This window comes from Balaenoptera physalus (genome assembly GCF_965194825.1).
Source record: "Balaenoptera physalus genome assembly, chromosome: 9".
Classification (NCBI taxonomy): domain Eukaryota; kingdom Metazoa; phylum Chordata; class Mammalia; order Artiodactyla; family Balaenopteridae; genus Balaenoptera; species Balaenoptera physalus.
This window is the reverse complement of record NC_138888.1, coordinates 53,182,736-53,209,561: the sequence shown is the minus strand read 5'-3', so window position 1 is coordinate 53,209,561 and position 26,826 is coordinate 53,182,736. Positions and strand designations below refer to the sequence as shown.

Sequence of the window (26,826 nt, the reverse complement as noted above, 5' to 3'; positions counted from 1 at the left end):
TAGTTTACATCAAGTAATTTTAGTATTGGCATCTGTGTGTGTGACTTCACCAACCTCTAGCAAAGGAGAATTCTACCACTTTTGACAGAATATGTAATTTCATTTCTAGCATTTCAAGAAGGACCCATTTTTCCTCATTGACAACTTTAGCACCAGAGTCAGGAAAACAAGTACCTAAAATCTCAGGCATTCCACTCTTAGCATGGGTAAGTAGAAAGGTCAAGTTTAATAATATTGTCTTTTGACCAAATGTGCAGACTGTGGACTTGCTGGTGCCCTGTTCTGCCAGAAAAACAAGACCTCAGGGCAACACCCACTGCTTGAATTTTGATTGATTGCATCACGGTATGCAAAGACACCCAAACTGAAGTTGCTGTGGTATTACATGAAGTCATAGTATTTAAGAACTATATTTTTCCAAATGGCTTTTATCCTGATTCACTCTACTTTTAGTATGTATGTGACTGTAGATTCAAAGAGGGCTTGAAATCATTGTTTCAGAAATTGCCTCAAATAAGAGAAACATCAGGTTAGAGTTTAGGAGCTGAAAGGGTTAGGTACTTTTAATGAGCTCCATTCAGTTCATGGCCTGTGACATAATCCTTCTATAATCCTCGGCTTTAGGCCCCTCATCTCTGATAAAGGAGAGGGTGTGATCAAGGAACACAGAGTGCAGAAGTCAGCTCTATGCCCAGAATGAGGTGGTTTGGGGTCAGTGGAAGGCTGTTTTCATACCTGCCTCTATGAAAACAGTGGGGCGTATCACCACCCATTCCCTGACCACTGAGTGATAATCTTCACATTTGAAATATTTCTAATGAAGGATTAACTAGGGATAAATTGTAATACTCACGCACTCCCTGTATAATTCCAGGAAATCCTATGTTTTTACCCTTTGCTAGTATAAATGCAGGAATTTGAGCTGCTGTATCTCTGCATCAATGGAGCCTTTGGGTATTGACTGTCTCTAAATCAAATTTATAGGGCCCTACATTCTCTAGCAATTAATGTCATCATGAAATGTACCCTAGTTTATCAGTAAGTGCCAAAAATACCAAGTCTCATTGCGCTGTCATACAAATTATCTTTCATTTTTTTCCTCAGGAAGTTATGAAGTACAATATATATATTGAACCCTTGCCCATCTTCCCTACTTTCAAGGGTCTCAGGTCTAGTAGACATGAGCGTACTAAGCAGAGGGAACAGAACAATAACAACAAAAATTCAACAAACAACAACCAGTGAATTCAGAAGCCATTTCAGCAATCGATGGCAAACAATCTATCTCCTAGAAAATATACAGGAAGTGTGTTCTTTTTTTTTATTGAAGTGTAGTTGATTTACAATATTGTGTTAGTTTCAGGTACACAGCTTATTGATTCAGTTACTATTTTTTCTGATTATATTCCATTATAGGTTATTATAAGACATTGAATATAATTCCTTGTGCTATACAGTAAATCCTTGTTGCTTATTTATGTATAGTAGTTTGTATCTATTAATTTCATACTCCTAATTTGCCCCTCCCCTTCTTTGGTAACCACAACTTTGTTTTCTATGTCTGTGAGTCTGTTTCTGTTTTGTGTATAGATGAATTTGCATTATTTTTTAGATTCCACATATAGATGATATCATACAGTATGTCTTTCTCCATCTGACTTACTTCACTAAGTATAATATTCTCTAGGTCCATCCATGTTGCTGCAAATGACAATACTTCATTCTTTTCTATGTCTGAGTAATATTCCATTTTGTGTGTGTGTGTGTGTGTGTATATATATATATGTATGTATATATATATATATATATATATATATATATCTCACAACTTCTTAAGCCAGTCATCTGTAGATGGGCACTTGGGTTGTTTCCATATCTTGGCTACTGTAAATAATGCTACTATGAACATTGGGGTGCGTGTATCTTTTCAAATTAGTGTTTTCATTTTTTCTGGATATATACCCAGGAGTGGGATTGCTGGATCATATGGTAGCTCTATTTTTAGTTTTTTAAGGAACCTCCATACTGTTTTCCATAGTGATTGTGCTAATTTACATCCCTACCAGCAATGTACAAGGGTTCCCTTTTCTCCACACCCTCTCCAGTCTTTATTATTTGTAGACTTCTTGGTGATAGCCATTCTGACAGGTGTGAGGTGATACCTCATTGTGGTTTTGATTTATATTTCTCTAATAATTAGTGATGCTGAGCATCTTTTCATGTGCCTATTGGCCATCTGTATGTCTTCTTTGGAAAAATTTCTATTTAGGTCTTCTGCCCATTTTTTGATTGGGTTGTTTGTTTTTCAATATTGAGTTGCATGAGTTGTTTGTATTTTGAATATTAACCCCTGTTGGCTGTATCATTTGCAAATATTTTCTCCCAGTCCATAGGTTGTCTTTTCATTTTCTTTATGGTTTCCTTTGCTGTGCAAAAGCTTTTAAGTTTGATTAGGTCGATTTGTTTATTTTTACTTTTATTTCTTTTGGATCAGGAGACTAATCTAAGAAAACATTGCTATGATTTATGTCTGCGAATGTTTTGCCTAGGTTCTCTTCTAAGGGTTTTATGGTATCATGTTTTATATTTAGGTCTTTAAACCATTTTATTTTTGTATATGGTATGAGGAAATGTTCTGATTTCATTGATTTACATGTAGCTGTCCAGCTTTCCCAGCACCACTTGTTGAAGAGACTGTCTTTTCTTCATTGTACATTCTTGCCTCTTTTGTCATAGATTAATTGACCATAGGTGGGTGAGTTTATTTCTGTGCTCTCTATTCTGTTCCATTGATCTATATGTCTGTTTGTGTGCCAGGATCACACTGTTTTGATTACTGTAGATTTGTAGTATAGTCTGGAAGGATTGCTTTGACAATTCTGGGTCTTTTGTGATTCCGTATAAATTTGAGGATTATTCTAGTTCTGTGAAAAGTGTCGTGGGTATTTTGATAGGGATTGCATTAAATTTGTAGATTGCTTTGAGTAGTATGGCCATTTTAATAACATTAATTCTTCCAATCCAAGATTATGGGATATCTTTCCATCTCTTTGAACCATCTTTAATTTCCTTCATCAGTTTTATAGTTTTCTGAGTATAGGTCTTTTACCTCCTTAGTTAAATTTATTCCTAGGTATTTTATTCTTTTTAATGCAGTTGTAAATGGGATTGTTTTCTTCATTTCTCTTTCTGATAGTTCATTGTTAGTGTATAGAAATTCAACAGGTTTCTTTATACTAATTTTGTATCCTGCAACCTTGCTGAATTCATTTATTAGTTGTAATAGTTTTTGGATGGAGACTTTAGGGTTCCCTATATAGAGTATCATGTCATCTGCAAACAGTGACAGTTTTACCTCTTCCCTTACAATCTGCATACCTTTTATTTCTTTATCTTGTCTGATTGCTGTGGCTAGGACTTCCAATACTATGTTAAATAGAGCAGTGAGGGTGGGCACCCTTGTCTTGTTCCTGAATTTAGCAGGAAGGCTTTCATCTTTCCACCACTGAGTGTGATGTTGGCTGTGGGTTTGTCATAAATGGTCTTTATTATGTTGAGCTATGTTCTTTCTATACCCACTTTGGTGAGAGTTTTTATCATTAATGAATGTTGAATTTTGTCAGATGCTTTTTCTGTGTCTATTGAGATGGTCATGTGATTTTTGTCTTTTCTTTTGTTAATGTGGTCTATCACATTGATGATTTGCATATGTTGAACCATCCCTGTGATCCTGGAATGAATCCAACTTGATCGTGGTGTATGATCCTTTTTATGTATTGTTGGATTTGGTTTGCTAATATTTTGTTGAGAATTCTTCCATCTATATTCATCAAAGATATTAGCCCGTGATTTTATTTTTTTGTAGTGTCTTTCTCTGGTTCTGGTATCAGGGTGATGGTGGCCTCATAGAATGAATTTGGGAATATTCCCTCCTATTCAGTCTTTTGGAATAGTTTGAGAAGGATAGGTATTAGCTCTTCTTTGTATGTTTTGTAGAATTCCCCAGTGAAGCCGTCTGGTCCTGGACTTTTTTTTGCAGGGAGTTTTTTTTTTTTTTTTTTTTTTTAACTACAGATTTTCTCTATGAGTGATCAGTCTGTTCAAATTATCTGTTTCTTCTTGACTCGGTTTTGGTAGGCTGCATGTTTCTGGAAACTTGTCCATTTCTTCTAGGTTGTCCAATTTGTTGGCATATAACTGTTCATAGTTATTCTCTTATGATTTTTTGTGTTTCTGTGGTATTGGTTGTTATTTCTCCTCTTTCATTCTTATTTTGTTTATTTGGGTCCTCTCTCTTTTATTTCTGGTGAGCCTGGCTAGAAGTTTGTTGATTTTGTTTATCTTTTCAAAAAATCAGCTCTTGGTCTCATTGATCTTTTCTATTCTTTAATCTCTATTTTATTTATTTCCTCTCTGATCTTTATTATTTCCTTTGGAGGTGTGTTCTTTTGAACACTATTCAAAGTCTCTCTTGGGTGACCTTTTTTCTGACCTTTAAGCTATCCTCAAGTCTTATTTATTCATTTTCTTATCCTACTTCTCAGTTGCTCGAATGTTATTTCAGAGTGCTACCTCTTCTATGAATCTTCTTGGTTTCCTTCAAGCAAAATCGACCCTCTTCCTTCTTTTTGTCATATCTTCTAAATCCCTCTGTCACAATGCTTTTTTGCATTTGTTTGTTTACATGCCTGTTTCTCTCCACCAGAACATCAGCTTCTTAAAGGCTAGTGCCATCCTTTGTCCCTAGTGCCTAGCATGATATGTGGCACATAATTCATCTCCCATAGAGATTTGTTGAGTGAATAAATGAAGACTAGATTAGTCTTAGTGTTTTTTACCTAGATTCTATCAAGAACGATAGTGCACCTTTCTATTAAACCTTTCCAGTGAGGAAGTTTGCCCAGAGAGCCAGTTTATTTTCCATAGTAGAAGCACGGACAAATTTATAGAATAAATACTTTAAAATACCAAATTTAATTCCAACTTGAGTCTGTGCATTTAAAAAATAACTGAAGAAGCCTGGTGAGTCACCTTGCCACTTCTCATCAAAGCCTCTTCACCTCAGAAAAACCTTTTGGTCAGCACTTTGATAATTCAGTATGTAGAAAATCCTGACATGAGTCAATAGATCAAACACTGTAGACAGTTTTCGCAATATGCTTAAAAGGAATTTGTTTTTCACCCTTTAATTGTCTAAATTATAATTTGTCTCATACTTTAGTTCACCCTTCTAACTTTCTAGACCAAAAAATAACTCACTACTATCTTACAACTTACTTGGTGCCCTTGTTGCACTTCAGTCATTAAATATCAAGAACTTAAAAAGTTACATTCATGTTTCTGTTAGACAGTTTTGAACTTGTTGAGAGCAGCCATTTGAACAACTTTTTGGATGTGTAGTATAGAGATGGTAAAACCTTTAAAAACTCTGTGGACCCAGGGAAGTAAGCTTTAAATATTCTCTTATGGTTTGGAAAGAAATTTTTCTGTGTGATAACTTTAGTTTGGGTTTTCCAGATCTGTTCTTTAAGATGCAATAGTAAACATATTGCCTGCACATATAAAAACAGACATTGCCAAATCTTACTTGAGGCAGTGCCCTTTTTCTTTCATTTTTTATATTAGTGAAATTATGTTTGTGTTTTCTCCATCTCTTATTTCACTTTATTGGACCCTAGAAATGGATGGAAAAAATATTCCAGAAGGATAGGAATAAAAACAGGTGCAACAGGAGGAGCAGTTTGATCACAAGTGAGGGCAGAATATTTTCAGGTAGTCATGAAAAGATTTGCCTTGGTGTTGGAAGAAACTGAATGATTTATCAGAGGCCTTTAAGAGTAGACTCTTAAATATTTATTGGATACTTACAGAACACAGAATGAACCCTGGTGAGTGCCAGCCACTGTGCAAAGAATGAGAATAGAAAGAGAAAGATGAATGTGATACAGTTCCTGCCTACATGGACCTCATAACCTAGTGGTGTAGACAGACACTGACCAACTACCTATAATGTCATATGAAAATTACGACACCCACAGTGTTTATGAGGACATAGAGGAGGGTGATCAGTTCTTTGAGGGAAAGTCAAAGGTTTCACAAAGGAGGCACGTGAGCTAAATCTTTAAGTAGGAGCTAGGTAGAGGAGGGCTAGGGGAAGAGCATTTTAAGCAAAGAGAAGGTGAGTAGAGCTACGAAAGTGCCTGGTGCTTCGGGGAACTGTCTTGCTAGCTAGTTGAGGTATTGATCAGTGATCCAGTGCTATGCTCTCACTGAGGCAGTGCCCACAGGCACTACCTTTGCTTCTCCAAGCGCCTAGATTATCTAATGATCTTCTGGTCATAACTGAGTTTTCAGGTAAAAAGAGGTATGAAGGATTTTTTTCTTGATATTAACTCTAAAATTGTGAAGATTCTCTGAACCTCTTTTCAACATGCAGAGCAAATAATAGAGTTGGATTCATTTGTAACAAATAACTCTTAAGAAAGAACTGGTGAATGCTTTGGACATTACTTGTATTTTGTGTGTGTTATCTACCACGGAGAGAGTTTTACCTTCATCTTGCTTTTTTTATTTTTTATTTTTTTTTAATTAAAATTTTTTTTTTCATTTTGCTTTTTTTTAAATAGGAAATTAGATTCTGAGAATTTTTCAGTCATATTTTCTATCACTAGTCATATCATTCTCTTGTCTTTTTTTTTTTTCTTTTTTTTTCCAAATTTATTTATTTATTTGGCTGTGTTGGGTCTTCGTTTCTGTGTGAGGGCGTTCTCTAGTTGTGGCGAGCGGGGGCCACTCTTCATCGCGGTGCGTGGGCCTCTCACTATCGCGGCCTCTCTTGTTGTGGAGCACAGGCTCCAGACGCGCAAGCTCAGTAGTTGTGGCTCACGGGCCTAGTTGCTCTGCGGCATGTGGGATCTTCCCAGACCAGGGCTCGAACCCGTGTCCCCTGCATTGGCAGGCAGATTCTCAACCACTGTGCCACCAGGGAAGCCCCATTCTCTTGTCTTGTGAATGAGTCTCTGACACTCACTCAGGATCATTCGGTGAATGGTGGGGACATGTCAGGGGAAGTGACCATGAGGAAATGACACCTGAGCCCTTTGTCTGTGGCCTGAAAAAGGAATGAGCATTAGATCGTTAGCTACGGTATGTGGGCTGGGGGTGCTGGGCCGGGGGTAGAGAGTGAGGGCGGTGTACTGAGCAGGCCCACCGGTGGCGAGGAGCATGCTGCATTCAGACCTGCACTGCAAGCTCTGTGGGGGCAGGGAGCTGGTCCGGGCTAGCTCGTGCACCTCGAACATCGTCTGACATGTGGCAGGTTCCTAACCAGACAACCTGTTGAAGGAGGAATTGAAAAGGTCCCTTTGTGGCTGGGACACAGAGAACAAGGGGTTGCATGGAATAATGTGATTCTGAGAGAAAGACAGAGCTATACAAGGCCTTGTGTCCATGTGAAAGATAAGGGGCTTTGTCCTTGGCAGTAAAGGATCTTAAGTAAAGGATCCAGTAAAGGATCTTAAGCATGACTGGATTTGCTCTACAGTATAAAGCCAGTGCTTTCCAACTCTTTGATGGTGACCAATAGTGAGAAACACATTTTACATTAAAACCAGGTAAAACACACATACACACACATAACTGAAATAATTTTTATGAACAATGTTTATCCTTACTAAGTGTGATGTGCTCCATTATTTTCTGTTCTATTTGGTATCTTTAAAAAGTAGTAGTCAAAACCAGTATGACTCATGGGTCGTAAGTACACTTTGAAATGGATTTGATTCTGTGGGGAATAAAATCTCTACTGATGGAGGCTCTCTGCATAAAATTATAGGCACCATCAACTTGAGGTGATCTAAGAAAGGTCAAAACATGATAACTTAAAAACAATATGCAAAGCAGAAATCTGGAGAGATGCTAGTTCCAGGGGAATGTATAACAGCTGTCAAGTGTGGGAAGGATTTTAGGAGTTACAGAATCCAGATGGAAAGTCTGCCATAGAGAAAACCTGCTTCAGGGCACAGGGAAGTACTATCAGAGGGGAGTAATGCCCAGATTTCTCCCATATCTGTGATCTTTCCATGATTCCCTTCAGCCTTGCCTGTCAGTGCTTTTCACAGTGATCTGAGGCGTGGAGGCTTGCTGATCTTATCACCATTTCATCCATCTGGACGCTGAAGCCTAGGGAGGTCATGTGACTTGCTGCAAGGCTACATGGCTACTGAGAGGATAGAGCAGAGCTGGGTTCCAGGCCTCCTTATCACTGGTCTGGCGATCTTTGCATCATACTGTACCGTTTCATACATATGTGTGAAAAAAGAACTAGGCTTGTAAAGTGACGGTGCTACATTTTGACAGGTCTACATTTCTGTGCTAGAACTATGAGTTCTGCTGCTAATACTATTTAATCAATTTGGTATTAAAAATTAAGATTGAGGTGTATGAACTGCTTCTTCAGAAATCTAGGAACATAATCGTTAATCTGTGTCATATAAAGAATGATTATATCTGAACATCCAAATCTCAGTTACATAATATCTTCATTGATATTTTGGCAGAAAGAGTGGGAGAGTAGGGCTTCCGTGGTGGCGCAGTGGTTGAGAGTCTGCCTGCCAATGCAGGGGACACGGGTTCGAGCCCTGGTCTGGGAGGATCCCACATGCCGCGGAGCAACCGGGCCCGTGAGCCACAACTACTGAGCCTGCGCGTCTGGAGCCTGTGCTCCGCAACAAGAGAGGCCGCGACGGTGAGAGGCCCGTGCACCGCAATGAAGCGTGGCCCCCGCTCGCCGCAACTGGAGAGAGCCCTCGCACAGAAACGAAGACCCAACACACCCAAAAATAAATAAATTAATAAATAAATTTGTTAAAAAAAAAAGAGTGGGAGAGTAAATCAAGAAATGTATTCATCATAAAAATGCTAATTGTTGAAAACCCCTGGGAGATTGATTTTAATCTTAAGAACTGGGTGAAAAGATGAAAGGTAAAATGTGGTTAATAAGTAATGTATATAAATTAGAAAGCATTTGTGATGCTGACTTGCGGTAGTAAAATCAGTTTGAAATACATTTTCTGCTGAGCTTCTAGAGGAAATTGGCTTTTCGAACTATCACAGGGCACTTTGGGCCGTAAAATGTTCTGAAAAAAAATTTTGTAACCATGTATGGTGACAGGATGTTAACTAGACTTCTTGTGGTGATCATTTAGCAATATGTACAAGTATCAAATCATTACATTTTATATTTGAAACTAATACAGTGCTGTACATAAACTATACCTCAATTTAAAAAAAGAAAAGAAAAATCATGTACACAGCAAAAAAAAAAAAAAAATCCAACTTGTATTGAGCTACTTTTGACTGGGAACCGTTTCTGAGATGAGCTTGTCTGTAGCAGGGTTGATTTCTGTGGGCACCCCATGTGTGCCCTGGCCTGTGGGGATACACCCAGGAGGCAGCCTAGCATCTGCCTACTGGTTTCACCAGGACTCAACAGTTTTAACGTTAGTTTAGTTTCTTGTCTGAGAGCTTCTGTGACCATATATTTGTATCTACATAGGCTTAAGGTCTTGGGTATAAATTGTTTTTGAGTGATTTTCTTTACCCAAAGTTCTCTTTGCATCTTATTGCCGGGGCTGCAGGTGAAATTCTTCTAGTCCTTCTTACAATTTCACCATCCTCACCATGAGGCATGAGACCCCCATGCCCGTCCTGGTACTGGCATTAAAGACCCAGCTCTAGGGAGTGGATTTTTGGCCCCAGTACGCCCCCTCCCCCTATGCCAGGCAGCTTCACACTGCTTTGCTGATGGTTTGAGTCTCCCCTTCTTTTTGGCACCAGAAAATTCTCTTTCTTGCTTTTGAGTGTAAATTACATATTTTAAATATTTTATTATGTATCCAGATTTTCTTTGTGTTTGGAATGGGAGGAGAGTGGCTTCTCGTAGTTCCTCATGCCATCACCTCAAGTCCTTCCTATTACTTTACAGCCTGACTTTGTTAGAAAAAAAAGGTATCAATATGTTATTACAATATTGTTTTATCGCACACACGTGCAGGGTGGCATGGACTGTAGTGGATTGTTACTGTGGTTGTGTGGCCATCACTGCTAGGTGAGCCTCGCCCTCATGATTAGGGAAATTGGTCTTTGTTTACTTTGTCCTAACAGAAGTTGGGCAGTATTAAAGCAAAGAAAATAAGACAAAGCTTATTCTCTCTTATTTTCACCTTCAACTCTGAACCTGATGAGGCTCCAGATTTCAGTGCTTTTTGTTCTCACCAGTGAACTTAGCCAAGCTTCTGGAGAAATTGGCAATTTTCTCTTTCCTTGTGGCATCCGACTGAATGAAATTGCTGACACCTCGTGGTACGATCAGCTCCTGGTTTTGCTCCATCCTGGGTGTGCTCTTTCATCTGATAAGACTTTCTGGTTTGTGAGCCTCTTTTGGATACTACAAAGACTTCCATTGCCTTTGAAATAGCCAGAAAGTTTCAAAAATTACTTTTTTAAACAACACTTCAAATGGAAGTGAATCTTGACCTTCTGTGCTCTGGTGGGATTCCTTTGATGCATAGCAACACACTTAAATTTGCTCCTTTGGTGAAGAAGAAACTCCACAAGCTGTGCTGGCTCGCTGACCATCTGCACAGGCATGGATTGCCACCGTGGGCCTGGCCAAAGAAAGGCTTGTCTGCTGCTGACTACTCCTCCAGAGCCAGAGCCTGGAATTTCTTCCCCTTTGAGAAGTTTTTACCAAGAACTGGAGCAGCATATCAAGTTTTTCTCTATTCCACAGAGGGCCATTGGTTCTGGAAGACAAGTTGGAAGTAGGTAATTGACCTTCTTCAAAAGTTTCACTTTCTTTTGACAGAGAGATAAGGAAAGCCCACTCTCGGAGCAAGTTTACAGGGAGCCGTGGGAGCCGTAAATGTGTGTTTTGGCTTCACTTATACATTTTTAGCTTTATCAGTCATGTGAACCTTGATATTCACAGCCCTGCAGGCACTGTTAAGGATACTGCTACTAGAGCAGAGGGAAACATGGGGAGATTAGCTGTGAGTTCCAAGCTATCCCTCTGGAAGAAGAGTTCGGAGGCACACAATTATGTGGACTTTTCAGGACTAGAAGCAGGGTTGAGGCAGGCTTTCATCACTTTCTTTGTAGGCAAAGATCACCTGGAAACACTATCAAGTACTTTTCAAGAGTACTTTTTGCCCACGTGACTTAAAAATTGGAAGTGGATTTATAATCTCTTCCTTTCTCATAGAACCAACATCAGCCACATAGCCCCGGCTGAAGATGATCTCACTGACTTGAGGACAAAAGAAAGAATGCAAATGAATTCCACTGGCAGAATTTTGAAGAAATCCTGATCTTTTTTCACATAAATTTGACTTTAACCTGGCAAAGTGATAGATGAGAGTTTTTTCTTTCCAGTTTTATTGAGATGTGATCAACATACAATGAAAGCTCTGAGTCCACCTGGTTCTACAGCCTTTATGAGTCCAGGTTTTCAGCTGTGATTGCCCTTAATATGCAAAGTTAAAATTGGTAGAATGTCAAAGACCATCTCATGATTTTAGCTTCTTACTCAGGTTAAATAACATTAAGTATCTCATTAGGATGTTTCTTTATATTTTTTATATATAGTTAATTGTTCTTGGGAAATAGATATTACTTTTTTTCATAAAAAATAGTAGGTGACATAATTCTGCATTAAAAATGCTTTTTGAAAAATCTGTTTATATAAAAGTAATCCCCAGTGCCCTTTCTCCAGTTCTACTTTTAAGACTGGGCAGGGGAAGGAGTGATTGGGGGAAGAGGGGCAAAAATCTTCCACTTGGCTGGTAAAATTTGACTCTCCTCTTTTGGCTCTGCATATGGCAGGTATTCAAATGTTGGCTGTTTCTCTCTTGGTTCACTCTTTTTTTTTTTTTTTTTTAACTTTTTGGGTTTATTTATTTATTTATTTATTTATGGCTGTGTTGGGTCTTCGTTTCTGTGCGAGGGCTTTCTCTAGTTGCGGCAAGCGGGGGCCACTCTTCATCGTGGTGCGCGGGCCTCTCATTATCGCGGCCTCTCTTGTTGCGGAGCACAGGCTCCAGACGCGCAGGCTCAGTAGTTGTGGCTCACGGGCCTAGTTGCTCCGCGGCATGTGGGATCTTCTCAGACCAGGGCTTGAACCCGTGTCCCCTGCATTGGCAGGCAGATTCTCAACCACTGCGCCACCAGGGAAGCCCTCTTGGTTCACTCTTGGAGTGCCTTTATGGATTCCTTGGAGGCTTCAACAGGTGATTAGACCCTGCAGCATTCCCTGATATGGGCAGTGATGTGACTCTCCTTGTAGCATCCTTTTTCTGACCTCTGCCCTGGAGTCCACCCCACAGCCTCTCATTGTCGAGTTCCCTTTGCCAGAGCAGCAGGCCTCTTGGGGGGCCCGATTAAGACGACGCAAGTCTGGCAACTTTGCAGCACCGATCTCTTCCAAGAAAAACTCCTGCAAACTTACTGGAGACTCTTCCCTCTGCTGCCCCCTTTCTTGGTCTCACAGTTGAGAGTGACTCTAGTCCCTCAGCCTTCAAACTTCTCCTGGTAAGAAGCCAGCACTGCCCTCTGTCCGTGTATGTCCCCAGACTCCAGGGCATACTGGTCAGACTCTCCCAAGAATGCTTCTACCGTGGACCCATGGCACCTCCAAGGCCAAATTCCATAGTGCAATAAACAGTATTGGGCGAAGTGCTGTCTTTCCTTCTTGCAGGCATTTCTGATTTCTATTTTTGATTTTCTTGGGGCTTCCCTCACTTGGTTTGCTGCAGTGGGGAGAAAAGTACTGTCTCTTCCCACCGTGAAGGAAGGGAAGGACACCCAGGTGTAAGCTTTACTTTGATGGCGCTCTTAGGTCTCCCCTCAGATTTCTAGTCTTGTTTTATTTTAGCCTAAGGTAAAAGGTGGGGGTTGATAGTTGCTAGACTGGTTCTGCTGTATTTTAGTCAGTCTGGCACAGGGTTTTCTGATACCTTTCTTCAGAATGTGTTGCCCATTGTTCTCAAATGTGGAGCTTCAGCTGAAATTTTGAGAACAAAAAGGAAAGTTGTAAATATTTGAATGAATGAATGTTTATCTCAGAGTGATTTAGAAAAGCAAAAAAACTGGAACCATCCTAAAAGTCGTTCAATCAAGGATTTAGTAAAAAAAAAAATTACGGTATTTGTTAAACACATTGTGTGTGTATGTTTTTGGACATAGAAGCTACTCATGTTACACTGTTAAGTAAATAAAATAAGAACAGTATGTATAGTCTAATCTCATTTTTGTTGAAAAAGATGTGTGTGCATGTGTGCATGTGCATATGCAGTGAATAATCTTTATAATGGTTATCTCTGGCTGTGGCATTATGGGGATTTTAATTTCCAACTTGTTTCTGTGGTTTTTTTCTTCCAGTTTTACTGAGATATAATTGACATACAACACTATATAAGTTTAAGGTGTACAGCATAATTACTAGACTTAAATATATTGCAAAATGATTACCACAATAAGTTTAGTTAACATCTATCATCTCATATAGAGGAAAAAAAAAGAAGAAAAAAAATGTATTTTTCTTTGTGATGAGAACTTTTAGGATTTACTCTCTTAGCAACTTTCCTACATGCCATACAGCAGTGCTAACTGCGGTCATCATGCTGTACATGACAGCCCTAGTACTTACTTATCGTGTGACTGGAAGTTTGTACCTTTTGACCACCTTCATTCAGTTCCCCCACCCCCTACACCCCAGCTTCTGGAAACCACAAATCTGATCTCTTCTTCTATGAGTTTTTTTTTTTTTTTAATAAATTTGAGTTACTTTTTGATTTACACAATACTCCTTTTTTAAAAAATTTATTTTATTTATTTATCTTTGGCTGCGTTGGGTCTTTGTTGCTCTGTGCGGACTTTCTCTAGTTGCGGCGAGCGGGGGCTACTCTTCGTTGTGGTGCGCGGGCTTCTCGCTGCAGTGGCTTCTCTTGTTGCGGAGCATGGGCTCTAGGCACGCGGGCTTCAGTAGTTGTGGCTCATGGGCTCTAGAGCACAGGCTCAGTAGTTGTGGCGCATGGGCTTAGCTGCTCTGCGGCATGTGGGATCTTTCCGGACCAGGGCTCGAACCCTTGTCCCCTGCATTGGCAGGAGGATTCTTAACCACTGCGCCATCAGGGAAGCCCCTTTGAGTTTTTATTTATTTATTTATTTTTAAGATTCCACTTATACTGTGTTTCTCGAATTGTTTTCCTTTAAGCACGTTTTACTTTAACAAACAGAAGAAAGCCATAGTGGAATTTACATTTTTTTAAACTTGATTTTTTTAATTTTAAAAAAATATATTTTAAAAGGAGGGCTAGAAATTGGCAGCTGAGATGTTGAAGAGTAAGGAAGAGAAAGTGGCAGCAGAGCTGAGACTAGGGTGAGTCAAGAGAGGCATCTAGGGTTTAAAACATAAAGAGACGCTCGATCTCAGGGTCGAGCAAGTGGCCTGAGAGTGGGCACTTCTTTAGAGTTCGCACCATAGATGCCTCTCTTGCTCACCCTAGTCCTAGCCCTGTGTGTCAGAAAGAAACCCAGGGAGCAAAATGTGGAAGGTACTGCTCTGTTTGACCCTGAGACCACCACCCTAGACACAGGGCATGTATGTCTCCCAAAGTCTAAATCCTGTAAAGATAATCAAATGCTTTTACCTTTTTCTGCTGCTTTATCTTCCATCATTGGTATCTTCCATCAACGGAAGGTGATACATTATCCGTTCTTTACAGTTTACCACTCAAATTTAATTCTAAATTCCTTTTCCAAACTCCACTTTTGTTTCACCCTGAACAGCCTCACCATCAACTCACAGCTGTTTTCCAACCTGTTAACTGCCACCATGACAAGAGTTTGGCAATGACTTGGGTTCATAATTATGGAGTCAGTAGACATGACTCATCTACATTAAGCATAGTACCACGAGAAAGATAAGGAAATATAAGAATTAACATTAGCCCTTCCAAGTTTTAAAGTGACAAGCTAGTCATACTGGGAAAGTGTAGCACAGAAATGTTCCTCCACTAATTCAAAAGAGCCTCCAGCAAGCTTAACTCTGATTTATGATCAAAAATCCCAAGGCAGGAAAAAAATCCTCTGAGTTGCAAATATAGCTGTTTTGAAATTTTTATTCCTTTCTGAGTAGAGATTGAAGCTGTCCCTAAGGCCAGACCATACTAATTTAGATTTGTATCTATCTATAAAGCCACTGATCTAATAAACTTCGCTCTCTGATTTCCTCTGCAGTTCATCCTAAGTCTAGCAGATCAGAAACATGTGCTTTTAACATGTGTTTACAACAGGAGATGGGACCATATAGAAGTCCTCTCAGCCAGCTCAGACAGTACGCTGTAGTAATTTTGTACACTTCAGTATGATTCCAAATATTAAAGGAAAGGTACATTACATTCCGTGTACCCTGGGGGCAAAGAATCACATACTTTGGCACAAATTGCTGTCAAAAATGGTTACGTTTTTGGTAAAGTTACGTTTTTGGTAAGCTTCCATTTTCTAGTATATTCACTTATGGGGAAAGCCTCATTTGCTGATAATGCCAAGTACCGGAGAGGTGAGGGTAAGAGTAGGATGTGCCAGTGAGGAGAGTGAGAACGTGGACACGTGCAAAAAGGAGAGATCTCCAAGGAGGCTTCCTGGCCTTGTGGGGAGGCTTCAGAGGGGCTGGGGCTGTGCTCGAATGGAGGCGGAAAGCCCTCCCACCCGGGAAAACTGAGGGAGTCAACACATCCAGGAGAGAAGCAGTGATGGGGACAGAGGCCAGGGAAGGCGAACAGGAGAGGCGGATTTGGGAGGCTACAGTGGCAATGGAAAATAAGTCATATATCAGCATAATAATGCAGGGAGACTCATTACAGGTTAGCTGCTGACCAGATATGGGTAATGGGAGTGTAGAGGAGTAGAGAATGATTTCAAAATTTCAAGTTTGGAAAAAAAAAAATTTCAAGTTTGGGCAATGAAGTTTCCCTTACCATATCCTGAACGGAACTTGATGTAAAGTCATTTTTGGCTGCAGGGCAGATGGGGTGGTGGAAACCATGCTTTTTTTAATTGAAGTGTAATTGAATTGCAATTTTATATTATTTTTAGGTGTAAAACATAGTGGCTTGATATTTTTATACGTTATGAAATGATCATCTTGATAGGTCTAGTTGCCATCTGTCACCATACAAAGTTACTACAATAGTCCCTGTGCTGTACCTTACATCCCCATGACTTATTTTATAACTGAAGTTTGTACCTCTTAATCCCCTTCACCTATTTCACTCATCCCCCCACGCCCCCTCCCTGGCAACCACTAGTTTATTCTCTGTATCTACCATACTTTTCTACATGTAATCAGTTCCAGATGGTAGACACCCATACGTGTGGATGTGTTTCTTGGGAGTTTGGGTCCCGATTGCCTTTAGGACCACTGGAGCTAAGCCTGAGAGAGTAGTAGGGCCTCTAGCCTCCATGAGAGGCCCTCCAAAGCAGAGGGCTATGCGTGGGGTGTCATTTGGACCCCACCTTAGATATGACTCTGTGTCTTGTCCTGTTAGTCTATGGACTAGGATCTCAAATTTCTCTTGGTTTCAGCTTCCTCTCTCACCTTCCTCCACCCCAGATGCAGCTTTCTTTCAGTGTTTTGGGCCTTGAGGTCAGCTTGCGGTCTTCTCTGAGCTCTTCTCATTAGAGTTGGTGACCCCCTCCTGGATCCTACTGTGGCCTATACATACGTACTTCCTTTATGGCCCGACAACCCTTTTTTCACACAGTCTTTACACGTTTGTCTCCTCAGTAGTTGGTAAACTCTTAACAGCAGAAAACATGGCTTTGAAGCTCTAGTGCCTAGTGATTTCCTGGCACCAAAGAATCTCAGTAAATGCTAGTTCATGTGTGTGTGTGTGTGTGTGTGTGTGTGTGTGTGCGTGTGTGTGTTGGGTTGGCCAAAAAATTCATTCAGGTTTTTCCATAACATCATATATATATACCCTTCGTTTATCCCTTAAAATATATTATGATTCCTTGAAAATGAATTCACCAGAATCTGGGATAACCCCTTATATTTCCCCATGATGTCTGATGTTTTTGATTTGGGGCAGGAAGGATCACTTTAGGATAGGAGTTATTCTTTGTTTCTCTGGTACTGAACAGTCTGCTTTCTTCTCTCTGCTATTAGCTCATTTGTTAGAATATATAAGGTATTCAAATTAGAATAATATCTTATATTCATACATCACTCTATTTATTAAGCAATTTCATAAACATTATTAGACTAATCAAATAACAAAGACTTCCCTGGTGGCACAGTGGTTAAGAATCCGCCTGCCAACACAGGGAACATGGGTTCGAGCCCTGGTCCGGGAAGATCCCACGTGCCGCGGAGCAACTAAGCCTGTGCACCACAACTACTGAGCCTGTGCTCTAGAGCCCGTGAGCCACTGAGCTCGCGTGCCACAACTACTGAAGCCTGCGCACCTAGAGCCCCTGCTCCGCAACAAGAGAAGCCACTGCAATGAGAAGCCTGCGCACCGCAATGAAGAGTAGCCCCGGCTCGCCGCAACTAGAGAAAGCCCACGCTCAGCAAAGAAGACCCAACGCAGCCAAAAATAAGTTAATTAAATAAATAAATTAAAAAGAAAAAACGAATCAGCCAAATGAATGCCTTAAGTTAACAAATGGACAATTAAAAAAAGGTAAACTGGGCTTCCCTGGTGGCGCAGTGGTTAAGAATCCGCCTGCCAGTGCAGGGAACACGGGTTCGAGCCCTGGTCCGGGAAGATCCCACATATCGCGGAGCAGCTAAGCCCGTGCGCTACAACGACTGAGCCTGCGCTCTAGAGCCCGCGAGCCACTACTGAAGCCTGTGCGCCTAGAGCCTGTGCTCCACAACAAGAGAAGCCACCGCAACGAGAAGCCCGCACACCGCAGCTAAGAGTAGCCCCCACTCACCGTGACTAGAGAAAGCCCGCGCGCAGCAACAAAGACGCAATGCAGCCAAAAATAAATAAAATAAAATAAATAAATTTTTTAAAAAAATAGATAAACTTCTGGACAATTAAACTACATACATATATTGTAATTTTCCATGTGATTAGTTATTTCTCAAAAAAAAAAAGGTTAATGGGTGCAAATTATTCCATTGTGTCCAGAACTGATATATGGCAGATGCCCACCAGTAAAATATCCTAGTCAACTTCCATTTAGATTGATTGGGTGTCTGTTTTAATTAGTTGGCATCTATCTGGTTCTTAAATATTTTGAATATCATCCCTGATTGTATGAGTAGATTATGTCTACTTCGAGACTATGAAATACATTATAATATCTAAATCCAAATTCAAAAAAAAACTATTTAAGACTTATTTCAGTATAATACCCATTTCTTCTGTATCCAGGTATGGTTATCACTGTTTTTATGACTTGAGAAAATTGATATCTCATATTTAATATTTTTAAGAAGCAATTTGGTAGATTTTGTATTAATGTTTTCATGGTTTGGCCCTTAGTTAGCTATCCTGTCAACATTATTATTATTAGTGTTTCAAACTGTATTTTTATGAATTCAAAATTGTAGTGCCCCTTTAAAAATAATTTTCTTTTTTCCAAATAATCTTACTCTTTTTGTCTTGCTACCCTGACTTATTTCATTTCTCCTCCATCCCACTCTCTCTCTCTCTCTTTTTTTTTTTTTAAATACTATGGAAACTTGGAATTCCATAGAGGAATCAATTCCTTGTTAAAAGAGCATGTTAAGTATTATTTGGGAAGTACTGGCAAATAAAACTCTTCAGGTGGTAGCATTGTCAAGAATCTAGTAGATAGATTTTTGTTTTGTTTTTTCAGGAATAAAAAGCACACATTTCAGTCCTTCTTCTGCAGTCTAACTTGGGACAATACATAATGTTCTCATTTGCTACTTATTCCGTAATGTTTTTTATATAGACTACTGGGGATGATGAAAGATGGTCCCTTCCCTCAAGGAGTTTTTTTCAAGTAAATGGACAGAATCAACAGCTAGATAAGGATGTGGTAATGCTATCAACAATCGTGGAGATTAGGTGCCTAAAACCAGTGTGACTCACATTATCAACTTTTTCAGGAGCTTCATTTTAGAATAGTGATGTTGCTGTGGTAAAGCAGGAGAAGAGCAGGTACTTTTTAAAGTCCTTCAAAGGTGGATGGTGACGAGCATACTCTAAAGTGAATTGTCCTGTTGATAAATTCAACAGACTCTTGGAAGCTACCAGGACACCATTTGGTCACTTGCTGCCCTGATGTAGTTCTTGGTGTGTGGAAAGAACGCATTTACTTTTTAATGAACTCTTGATCTTTGGAAAATAATGAATTGATCTCAGAGAATCACAGTCTGGGTTGAATTAATTGAGGAACTGATATCACCTGCAGACTAAAGGAAGCTTGACTCATCAAAGTAATGCTGGAGTTAATTGTTTTTATGAGCAAGACTTTTTCATAGCAAGTACATTTTGCTAAGGTACCTCCCAGCCACAGTTCAGTCATTCAGCTTCTTCTTTATCTTTTTTGAATTAAATTCAGTAGGAAAAAAAACTTGATCTGTCGAGCAGTTTTCATGTAAAACTCTGCAGCAGAAACATTTTTATTTGTGTTATAAATATAGACACAAGCATAACATTCGGGCCTATTTACGTTAATACAAGAGGTGTATTGAAGCACATTCCAGTTGAACTATTGGGGTACTGTTTTAAAATACTGGAAGATTCAATTTGCTTTAACTTGCTTTTCTCCCTTTCTCCTCCTCCTCCTCCTTCCTCTTCCTCCTTCACCGCTCTCCTTTAAATGTTGTGATTTAAGGTAACCTAATATACAAAAAGCAAAATTACGTAAATAAGCAAGCCAGAACCATTTGTACTGCAAAGGATTCTCCACTTAGCAAAATAACTTCTTTTACCTCGCAAGCTATAGATAATATTTGGTTTATAAAATTCCATGTCCAAACAACTTTTCTAGGAACACATAGTACAAAGCACAATAACAGGTGGTTTTTTTTCCTACTATTTGGTGCTCTCTTTGAAGGGTAATTAATCAGCCAACTGGCTTTTCCTCAGCTTCCAAATAAAACTACAAAAGTTATTAACAATGTAATTTTTAATAACAATCTAATGATGACACAGGACTCACAGGACTCTCTTACTGCAGTGAAAAGCCAGAATTGTTTCTGTTGATTCACTCCTTCACCACACGTGTGAGGAGGGCGTGGAGGCCCAGAGAGCTCCCTGAGCACCACCTTCTCCTCCTCCAGCCCAGCTGCACGTGGCCCTGAGAACCAGCCCCAAAAGGAGGCTCTAGTGAGAACCGATTATTCAGAGGCCGTCAGGACCAACCTGCCAGGGCCTGCGTGCTGTCGGCCTCAGTCATTACCAGAAGTCTGTTCACTCTAGTCACTCTTTGTCATTGGGCTTTTCTCTCCAGACTCTCTGAACTTCTCCCCAAGTCCTTCCACTGTGTCCTCTGCAATCTGGGGTGCATCATCAGGAAAATCCCCCCAGACTCCCTCCGGGTACGCTTCAGAGCAAATACTTGATACCCCTCCCAGGATAGTACCTTTCCCGCGTCCCTCTCCCATAGTGGATGCCTGCTTTCTCACAGTTCTACCTCTCACCCAGTGGGGGAGGGGTTTTCCTTCCTCCTGTTGCTCTTTCTAGACCATTGTTCTGCCTGCCTTTTCAGCCCCACGGAGGCATATGCCATCCTTGCCAGTCCTGCTCACCCCCCTCTCATTCAGTGAAGATTTAGCACTGGGATCACCTTCTCTCTGGCTGGCACTGTTCGTGGCCTGGCTCTTGGCAAGTTCAATCCATGTAGATGACCCAGCCTTGATTCTCAGTTTGCTGTCCTCACCTCCGCCATGCCCACTGTTATGCCCTAGGCCTGGTCATTACCAGCATTTTCACTATCTCCAGAAACCTCAGTTTATCCCATGCCTTGACCGTCACCTTTTATACCTTCTATCATTCCACCTAACTCCCTCCAGTGTAGATTTTTGGTCCATAACCATCCCTCCTTTGCACGCAACCTCAGCTTCCTTGCCTCCATCCCATTTTATTCACCTGGCAAAACCCCAATACTGACAAAATACAGTTGCCAAACCAAATACATTTTCTAACCAAAAGTGACTGGAGAAAAATTCACAACTGTGCTGACTGGTTTCACTTTACAGTCATGACCGCATAGGCTGGATGGGTCCTAGGTGCTGACCCGCAAGCCTATGGTATTTCCTTAAGTCCTTCATTCTCCCACATCATCGCCTGTCCCCAGATCTTCAACCACACACCCCCGTCTCAGCGGATGACGTTGCTTCTCATATGGAGAAAAATCAGCCACCACTAATTTACCTTCATTTGTACTTATACCCTGACTTTTCTCCTATTACCATGGATGTCCATGCTCCTATGTAAAGCCAAGCCTTCCACTTGTGCACTTGATCCCATCCCTTTTCACCTACTCAGGGATCTTTGCTCCATGAGTAAGCTCTCTCCCGCTTCGTTATTCCTCCCACTCTCTGTTGGGTCATTCCTATCAGCAAACTAGCACTATAATACCGTCTATCTTAAAACACATATGACTGCCTTGGCCCCATGTCCCCCTCTTCATTTCTCTGATGCCCTTTAGCAGAAAACCTCACGTATGCGTTGTTTATACTTGCTGTCTCCATATTTTTTCTCTTCACGTTTTTTCCTTTGAAGCTTACTCCAACCAGTCTCCTCTGACACAGTGAGGCTCTGGAACTCTCCAGGGGCTGCCTAATTAATAGCACTCATTTTCTTGCCTGGGTTCTGTACAGATTATATCTCAGGCTCCCCGACCTGGGCAGAGATCCTGCCCCCAGAGAAGCAGAGAATACCTGCTCCCTGCAAGCAACCAGCTCCCAAGAGGAGGAGAGATGAACCAAGCATGCCCAGTTAATTCTGCCCAGATTTTCCACCTGGAGAAGTCACTGTCTCTACAGAGGCAGAGTGAGGATAGGTGTGGACAGGGGCCAAGAGTCACTCTAAATGAATTCCTTCCATGTGGAAGGAAACGTCAGGTTTAAGGGCTACCAGACTGCAAAATTCAACAGTCAGTTTGTAGACCTTATTTAACTCAAATTATCAGCATCGTTTTGCACACCTCCAGGCTTCCTTCTTTCATTGTGTTCGCTTGACACTAATACGTCTTCATTTTTCTCCTGTCTCCGTAGAGTCTCTTTTTGCCTCCTTGGCTGTTTATTCCTCCTCTTCCCAGTCTTGGAGGTAACTCTTTTCTCTTCTAAATGTTGGAAGGCCTCAGGGCTCAACCCTTGGAGCCCTTTTCTTTTTCTGCATTTACTTTCTAGGTGAGCTGTCTAGTCCCACACATTTAATCATGCATATGCTGATGACTCTCATATTTATATCTCCAGTGTCAACCTCTCTCCCACATCCCAGACTCATATATCCAGTAGCCTTCTGACATCACTACGTAAATGTCTAACGTGCCATTCTAGCATAACAGGTCCAAAACCCACCTCTTCCCCAGTGTTCCCCATCTAGCAAACCTAATAACCCAGTAATTCAGACCAAAAAAAATCCTGTAATCATCTTGAAAACCTTTCTTTTTCTCATACCCCAACTTCATTTTATCAGTAAATTCTGTTGGCCATAGCTTTAAAGTACGTCTAGAATCTGACCACTTCTTAGCACATACTCTGCTACTTTCATCCTGGTGCATACTTGTACCATATCTAGCTTGGATTATTCCAGTGGCTTCTGGTCTGGTTTTTCTCTTTTCACTCTTACTCTCCCTACAGTCTGTTCCCTACATATCAGCCAGGGGGATTCTTGAAAAACCTGTCATATGGTATTATTCCCCTGTTCCAGTTCTCCCCATTGCAATAAGAATAAAATTCCAAGCAACACAGCCCATTACCTAGTCCCTAACTGCATCACCTGCTACCACTGTCTGCCTTATTCAGCCCTTCCATACACACTAGCCTTTTTGACTTTCTTGGACCACATCAAGCTCAAGTCTTTGTGTTTGCTGTTCCCTCTGCATAGTAATGCTCTTCCCTCAGATGTGGGCTTATTTTACATATATATGTGTGTGTGTATGTGTATATATATATGAAATATATATATATAAATTAAATATCTCCGCTCTTCTGGTTTTTGATGTGTCTGATTTAAACAATCAATATGATGTACAATAGTATTATAGTATATTTTTTTGGAAAGTTAAGAGTAGTACACTCATGTAATATATAGTAAAATGTTCCTATAAGGTAGGAGACCTTATAATAATTAAAATTTGTAATGAGCTTTGCAATTTACAAAGTGCTTTCACAAGTACCATCTCATTTAAATCTTACAACAGCTCTGTGGCATGTCATATCATCATCCTTATTTTACAGGTGAAGAATCTGAAAATCCGACAGATTAAGTGTCTTGCCCAAAGTGATACAGTTAGATGTGGCAGAGACGGTATTTTAGGTGAGGTCCTCTGATACCAAATCAGATTCTCCTTTTACTCTAAGGATGCAAGGACACACAAACGTTTGTCCTAAAACAAGCATATCAATCCTTTAGTTCATTGTCCTTTGCACATATCAAAGCATCATCCTAAATTCTAGTGCAATTTGGTAAAGCTGAGAGGCTATGAAGGCTCTTTGTGGAAGTAACAGATCAGGTGTTCTGAGGTATGGTAGCTTCTCCTCCAACTTTTTATCAGATAAACAAGAGTGTCCTTTCCCTTGATCTTCTGTGAAAGCAAGTTGCTGATTAAGGTTCTAGAAGCAACCAAAACTAGCCATTCACTTGGTTTTAGAACAACACTTTTTTGGGGATTTTTACAATGTGTTTAAACTCTTTGAAATAGAAAACTATTTTGTAGGGCTGGCAGAGTTGATAACCTGGAAATTTTACCCTTTGACAAAATTATGTTCCTTTCATTTCCTTCTATTTTCTGGCTCTGTGTGGACTATATTGCTATCTGCAGCCTTGCTAATCAGGGTTATTCAGTATGAGCCCTCTCAATAATGAAAGGATAGCATGTACTTGTGTGAGGGAGAGTGTGTGTTTTTGAAAGAAAGGAAAAATAGGTGAGATGGGCAGGGCCAGCCAAAGTAGAGAGCAAATCAAATGCTACGGTTCACAGGAGGACTGGTCAGGATAAATGCTCAGAATCAGATGGTGATGCCTCAGTTCTACCTTTTGTATAACAAATAATCTTCTAGGAAGTATAAAACAAACTAGCAAAAGGACAGATGTCCATACTGTATATGAGAAATTTTCCTATAGCTTCCAAGAATTATATAGCATGAATCTGACAGAATACTGTAGTAATGCAAAAGGATGCCAAATTGCATGCAAAATACTTACTTAAGACCAAAATATGGCTTTATTTTCACTATTATTACTGTGGGACACATTCTGCTCTGAACATAAAAGTACCCAAATAATGAAACTATTTTACTGTTAAAACTGCAGACTGTATTGTACATTAAGTAGTTAAAAGGCTTTCATGTTGGGCTGGCCAAGTTCAAATCCCAGCTCCACAACTTCCTAGCTGGGTGATTTTAGGCCAATTGCTTAATCTCTTTGAGCCTCAGTTTCCTCATCTATATAAAATGCAGATAATAACAGCTATCTCACAGTTTTGTTGTAAGGATTAAATGAGATAATAGCTGTAAAGCACTTAGCACAGTGCTTGGGATATAGCAATCACCCCATAAATGGTAGTTATTACTACTACACTACAATTATCTTAGGTGCTTAGTACTGCTGAGTTGATTCTCTATTTGTCCTCCCCTACTGCTCTCTATTCATTTAAAATAAGATAAAATTACAAAACATATATATATATTTTAAAATAAAAACCGGGATTCCCTGAATCTTTCTATCCTTTCTAGAGTATATCTATTCAGATTCCAGGTTCTACCTAATAAATTCTTAGTACAACTGGGTTTTCTGTGGATGATTTCTGTACGAAATAACCAAGTGTGGCGTTTTTAAAAAAAAGGATTTTAGCAGAAAGCTATTTGACATTAGCCTGTTTCAGTTATCTGTTGCTGCATAACATCTATCCCAAGAGTTGGTGACCTAAAATAACAACCACTTTATTGCTTCTGATGATTGGAATTTGAGCAAGGCACATGGGATCAGCTTGTCTCTGCTCTACGTGATGTCTGCTGAGGCTGGAACTTCTCAGATTGCTCCCTCAGTCACATGCCTGACAACTCAGCTAAACAGCTGGGAGCTGGTGGGGACTGTCCTACTGGGACTGTATGTCCAGGGCCTCAGTTCTTGCTTTTGGTCGAGTCCCAAGGTTCTCCCTCGTATCCTCCCTCCATGTGGCCTCTCCCCCAGGGTAGCTGCACCTCTTACAGGGCAGCTCAAAAGGGGAAAATAACTCCACCATTCAACGTGAGGATCAGCAAGCAGACCCGAGAGAGGGCAGACTGTTGGGGCCGCCTCTGGAGACCACAGCCTCCTAAAAATGTGTCCATCCAGCCCTCTACCATTTAGGCTCCTAATCCCTACTTTGTAATAAACCTCTCTAAATAGCCTATAACCTTCCTAAGTGATATACACATACATTCTTAGGTGGACACTTTACTATTTCATTCAGTCCAGATACTTTCTTCACACAGTCTTCTCGAAACTTAAACATTCAGATTCCAAACCATCTTGGGAATTATGTCTGAAGTGGAATTTAAGACAAGGGGATTATAGACCCAGATGGGCAAACAAACTGCCTATTTTGGTTAAACAAACACACCAAACTGAAAAAGCGGCATTGGGTTCTATTTCATTGACTTAATCTTTCTACCTGTAGGTAGGACGATTACACCAGGGTGGGGGGAAGATGTATGCAGAAATAGCCACATTGCTTCGTGGTTTGTTGTATTTTTTGTCTTGAGCACTTTAAATCTTTTGTCAGAGCTTGTCCTGTGAAGGTGCCCAGGTGTCCTTGGAATGTCTCTATAGCCTGTAGCACCCACTGTACCGAGGCTTGGCTGGCTCCCTGGGAGTCTGTCAGGGCCAAGAGCTGATGTGGGTCCACTCTGGACTCTCAGAACCAGATGTTATCAGTGGGTACAAATGACATGATGAATGTGCCACCCACAAGGTTGTGTTTACATGGAGGGGTTTCTTTACATTGTTCGCTGAGTCATCAATTTGTTTACAGGTGCTTGTGGGCAGGGCCCTTGGTAACACTGCTATAAATAAGATTATGTTCTTAAGGGAGCAGAATACTAATCTCAGCATGACAAAAATCATTGCTGTCTTCTGCATGCCTCTTGTCTCTTAAAGCTCTTTGAGAGTGAAATATTCCAATAAACATAGTCTCTTAATTGTGCCTCATAACCTAGATTTCCTAGAAGATGAGTCACTGTTAATTCAAAGAGGAGCTTTTCTCCCCTCCTTTGTGCTTCCATTAATGTTTTCTGCCTGATTTTTGTCCACTTCAGAAATTTTAAATAGAAGGAAGTCCATAGAGAGAAATTATACACCTTTGTTTAAAATACTTTGTAATACAGTGGGTTTTTTTTTTTAATTTTTTATTATTATTTATTTATTTATTTATTTATTTTTGGCTGTGTTGGGTCTTCGTTTCTGTGCGAGGGCTTTCTCTAGTTGCGGTGAGCGGGGGCCACTCTTCATCGTGGTGCGCGGGCCTCTCACTGTCGTGGCCTTTCTTGTTGCGGAGCACAGGCTCCAGACGCGCAGGCTCAGTAATTGTGGCTCACGGGCCTAGTCGCTCCGCGGCATGTGGGATCTT

At 40.4% G+C, this 26,826-nt stretch overlaps 1 protein-coding gene across 2 annotated transcripts in view; it reads left to right on the top strand.

Moving 5' to 3' along the window:
• CRYBG1 (crystallin beta-gamma domain containing 1) overlaps nucleotides 1–26,826 on the top strand; it is a 221,437-nt gene that overhangs the window by 49,349 nt on the left and 145,262 nt on the right. The gene's annotated exons all lie outside the window — the stretch shown is intronic.